We start from the raw sequence: 6,000 nt of genomic DNA, 5'->3' as shown, positions 1-6,000 counted from the left end.
TGCAGGCTTTTTCCATGGGGCGATCCAAGATGGCGGACTAGAGGGTGACTGCATCTCCAGTCACTCCAGAACCCAGGATTCAAGAAGGGGAGGCATTAAGAGACTCAGACTAAAATAGAACCACGGGGTGAGTCTCCCCCACCCAGTGAAGCTCAGTGGGCGGCAGGCCCGGATTCAAGTGGCTTATTAGAGTAGGACAGGGCAGATAGAGTCTCCCCCAGGCAGCTCTGAGCACTCTGGCGGTGGGCTCCTCCCACAGGGCCAGATTCTCCAGCCTCACAAGCAGGCCCCCCAGTGAGAGCTTTTCTGCACAGAAGCAGTGCGGCCAGCTCTGGCCCGCCCCGCTGCCAGCTCCAGCCTGCCAGCAGGTTGCTTCAGAGACCAGCACAGGGCACCAGGGACTTCCCCAAGCAGCCCAGCCCCCTCCGGCGGGAAGCACCTTTCTAGGCTAGCTTCTCGGGGCAGACCGCCCAGTGAGAGCCTGTCTACACAGAGCCAGCTACAAGTCCCCAAGCCAGTGGAGAGCTCCGACCTATAAGCAGCCTCTGGGACCAGGGCTGGGCAGCAAGAGACCTCTTCAGGTCTCTCCCTGGAACCAGTAGTGGGCTAGGGGCAGCGTTCTTCGGAAGCACTACATTATCAAGTTAATCCAAGACTTCAGGCTACTGAAGGCTGGTAGGTGATACACTGGTAATCTACAGGGTCACTATAAGCCAATAGAGGAAATCTACAATATCACAGAGTCCCACTGACATCTGACCAATATGAGAAAACAAGGGAAGAAAATGTCCGAAACAAACCTAGATACTATATCAATAAAACCCAATGACAGCACAGCAGAAGAAATGTCAGAAAGGGAGTTCAGAATGTACATAATTAAAACAATCAGGGAAGCAAATGAGAAGATGAAAGAACAAATGCAGGCATTAAATGAACGCACCAATCAACAGTTAAAAGAGCAAATACGGGAAGCAAAAGAGCATTTCAATAAAGAGTTAGAGATACTGAAAAAAAAAACAAACAGAAATCCTTGAAATGAAGGAAACAATAAACCAAGTTAAAAACTCCATAGAAAGCATAACCAATAGGATAGAACACCTGGAAGACAGAACCTCAGATATTGAAAACAAAATATTTAATCTTGAAAACAAGGTTGACCAAACAGAAAAGATGGTAAGAAATCATGAACAGAATCTATAAGAATTATGGGATATCATGAAGAGGCCAAATTTAAGAATTATTGGGATTGAGGAAGGCTTAGAGAAACAGACCAAAGGAATGAACAATCTATTCAATGAAATAATATCAGAAAATTTCCCAAATCTGAAGAATGAAATGGAAATCCAAGTACAAGAGGCTTATAGGACTCCAAATATACAAAATTACAACAGACCCACACAAAGGCACATTATTATGAAAATACCTAACATTCAAAATAAAGACAAAATTTTAAAGGCCATGAGAGAAAAGAATCAGATTACATTCAAGGGGAAACCAATAAGAATATCAGCAGATTTTTCAATCCAGACCCTAAAAGCTAGAAGGGCCTGGAACAACATATACCAAGCCCTGAAAGAAAATGGATGCCAACCAAGAATCTTATACCCAGCAAAACTTACTTTCAGAAATGATGATGAGATAAGATCCTTCCATGATAAACAAAAGCTAAAGGAATTTACAAAAAGAAAGCCAGCATTACAGAACATTCTCAGCAAAATATTCCATGAGGAAGAGATGAAAAACAACGATGTAAATCAGCAACAGGAGGAAGTAGCCTAAAGGATAGCCAAATAAAGGAGAAACCAAATCATGTCAAAAAACAAAAATGAGTCCAATGACTAGGAATACAAATCATATCACAATAATAACCGTGAATGTTAATGGCCTGAACTCATCAATCAAAAGACAGACTGGCAGATTGGATTAAAAAGAAAAATCCAACAATATGCTGCCTGCAAGAGACTCATCTCATAGAAAGAGATACCCAGAGACTAAAGGTGAAAGGATGGGAAAAAACATACCATGCACATGGACACAGCAAAAAAGCTGGAGTATCCATCCTCATTTCAGATAATGTGGACTTCAAGCCAAAACTAGTCAGAAGGGATAAAGAAGGACATTACATACTGCTTAAGGGAAGCATAAATCAGCAAGACATAACAATCATAAATATCTATGCCCCGAACATTGGCTCATCCATGTACGTCAAACAAATCCTTGTCAATTCCAGAAATCAAATAGACCACAACACAATAATACTAGGTGATTTTAACACACCTCTCTCACCACTGGAAAATTGAATAAAGAAACCATAGATCTCAATAACACAATCAACAATTTAGACTTAACCAACATATATAGAATATACCATCCAACAAAGAAGGAATACACTTTCTTCTCAGCAACACATGGATCCTTCTCTAAAATAGACCATGTTTTATGCCACAAAGCTACTGTTAGCAAATACAAGAAGATAGAGATACTACCTTGTACTCTATCAGATCATAATGGATTGAAATTAGAAATAAATGACAGAATAAAAAACAGAAACTTCTCCAATACCTAGAGATTAAATAATACACTACTATACGATGAATAGGTAACAGAAGACATCAGGAGGGAAATTTAAAAATTCTTAGAAGTAAATGAGAACAAAGACACATCATATCAAAATCTCTGGGACACTATGAAAGCAGTACTTAGAGGAAGATTTATTTCATGGGGTGCATTCAACAAAAGAAGTAGATATCAACAAATAAACGACTTAACATTACAGCTCAAAGCCCTAGAAAAAGAAGAGCAGACCAACACCAAAAGTAGTAGATGACAGGAAATAGTTAAAATCAGAGCCGAAATCAATGAAATTGAAACAAAAGAAACAATCGGAAAAATTAACAAAATAAATAGTTGGTTCTTCAAAAAAATAAACAAAATTGATAAACCCTTAGCCACACTAACAAAGAGAAAGAGGGAGAAAACCCAAATTACTAAAATTCGGAATGAACAAGGAAATATCACAACAGACACGAGTGAAATACAAAACATAATAAGAAGCTATTTTGAAAATCTATACTCCAACAAAACAGAAAACCTCGAAGACATCAACAAGTTTCTAGAGACATATGAATTACCTAAACTGAACGAGGAAGACATACACAACTTAAATAAATCAATTTCAAGCAATGAAATAGAAGAGGTCATCAAAAGCCTACCAACAAAGAAAAGTCCGGGACCAGATGGGTTCTCAGCCGAGTTCTATAAAACTTTTAAAGAAGAGCTCATTCCAATACTTCTTAAAGTATTCCATAAAATAGAAGAGGAGGGAACCCTCTTCTATTATCAAGAAATAAAAGCAAGAAATAAAAGCACAAGAAATAAAAGCAAGAATCAACAACTGGGATAGATTCAAACTAAAAAGCTTTCTCTCAGCAAATGAAACTATCAGTAATGTGAAGAGAGAGCCTACAGAGTGGGAGAATATCTTTGCCACTCATACTTCAGATAGAGCACTAATATCCCGAATCTATAAAGAACTCAAAAAACTCTACACCAAGAATACAAATAATCCAATCAACAAATGGTCTAAGGAAATGAGCAGACACTTCACAGAAGAAGATGTACAAGCAATCAACAGATATATGAAAAAATGTTCAACATCTCTAGTAATAAGAGAAATGCAAATCAAAACTACCCTAAGATTTCATCTCATCCCAATTAGAATGGCGATTATCAAGAATACAAGCAACAATAGGTGTTGGCGAGGATGTGGGGAAAAAAGTACACTCATACATTGCCAGTGGGGTTGCGAATTACTGCAGCCACTCTGGAAAACAGTATGGAGATTCCTCAGAAAGCTTGGAATGGAACCACCATTTGACCCAGCTATCCCACTCCTTGGCCTATACCCAAAGGACTTAAAATCAGCATACTACAGAGATACAGCCACATCAATGTTCATAGCTGCTCAATTCACTATAGCCAGATTGTGGAACCAACCTAGATGCCCTTCAGTTGATGAATGGATAAAGAAACTGTGGCATATATATACAATGGAATATTACTCCACCATGAAGAATGATAAAATTATGGCATTTGCAGGCAAATGGATGAAATTGGAGTATATCATGCTAAGTGAGATAAGCCAATCTCAAAAAACTAAAGGACGAATGATCTCGCTGATAAGTGGATGAGAACATATAATGAGGGGTAGGAGGGGTTAGCATTAGGGCTAGGGTTAGGTTTAGGGTTAGGGATAAGGAGGGTGGTAAGAATGGAGGAAGGAAGGACTGCATAGAGGTAAAGAGGGGTGGGAGGGGTGGAGGGGAAGGGAGAAAATAACAGAATGAATCAAACAACATTGCCCTATGCAAATTTATTATTTTTAATAAAAAAATAATCATGATATGTTAACAATATAGTACTAAAGGTGACTAGTGTATGGTCAAATGGGAAATTTTAGCAGAGAGATGGGAATTACCTAAAGCATTCTGAAGAAAATGCTAGAAAATGATGTTGGAGATGAAAGATTTCTTTGACCTTTATCCACAAACTGGACACAGTAGAAAGAATAAGTGATCAATGAAGGTAGATTAATAAAAGCTGAGTGAACATAAAGAAAAAAAGTAGGAAGAGATGAGAAAACTGGAAACAATATTAATTGTTGAGGATGTGAGGTAACTGGAATCTTTATGTGTTACTGAAAGATACAAAATGGTACAGTGTCTTAGGATAAGAGTTATATATATACAAACATATTTTAATGAAGTTTAATATATTCTTAAGCCAACTGGAGAGCTTAGAAACTTGGGGATGTATAGAAACATCTAAAAAATATCTGACATATCCACTGTGTTTAAATACTTTGTATTTGCTTCTTCAGACCTTGTAAAGACTCTTTGATACCCTTTAATAAATGTCTTCTATATGTAAAAAAAAAAAAGACATAGAGTGGCAGATCAATTAAAACAGATCAATTAAAAGACAAGACCCAACACTATGCTGTTTCCAAGAGACTCACCTCATAGGCAAAGACATCCACAGACTGTGAAAAAGTGGGAAAAACGTATCACTCACATGGATCTCTTAAGCAAGCAGGCGTTTCTATCTTCAAATCAGACAAATTGGACTTCAAGTTGAAGTTAATAATAATGGACAAAGAAGGACATTTCATATTGCTTAAGGGAATTATTCACCAAAAAGGCATAACAATCATAAATATTTATACTCCAAACAATGGAGCATCCATGTACATCAAACAAACCCTTCTCAGTTTCAAGAATCAGATAGACCATACAGGATAATACTGGATGACTTTAACACACCTCTCTCACTACTGGATAGATCCTCCAAACAAAAACTAAACAAACTAACTACAGAACTAAATAATACAATCAATAATTTAGACTTAACAGACATTTCCTTACTCATCCATCAGTGAGCAAATACACTTTTTCCCCAGCAGCACACATCCTTCTCTAAAATAGACAAAGCAACTCTTAGCAACAAAAGAACAGAGATAATACCCTGCATAGTATCAGATCGTAATGGAATGAAATGAGAAATCAATGACAGAATAAAAAATAGAAGCTACTCTATAACCTGGGGACTAAATAATATGCTTTTGAGTGACAAATGGATAGCAGAAAAAATAGCAGGGATGAAATTTAAAAAGCAGGTAAATGAGAATAGCAATACAATGTATCAAAATCTCTGGGACACTACGAAGGCAGTGATAAGAGGAAAGTTCATTGTATTGGATCATTTATTGAAATAGTACAAAGTCAATTAATAAATGACCTAAAATTACATCTCGTAGCCCTAGGGATAAAACAAATCAATACCAAAAGCAGTAGAAGATAGGAAATAATTAAAATCAGAACTGAAGTCAATGAAATAGAAACAAAAGAAACAATTCAAAAAATTAACAGAATAAAAAGTTGGCTCTTGGAAAAAATAAATAAAATTGATATACCAGTAGACACACTAAGGAAGAGAAAGAGA

This window comes from Sciurus vulgaris (genome assembly GCF_902686455.1).
Source record: "Sciurus vulgaris genome assembly, chromosome: 15".
In the NCBI taxonomy this organism is placed as follows: Eukaryota; Metazoa; Chordata; class Mammalia; order Rodentia; family Sciuridae; genus Sciurus; species Sciurus vulgaris.
The sequence above is the reverse complement of the archived record's forward strand: the minus strand, read 5'-3'. Positions refer to the sequence as shown.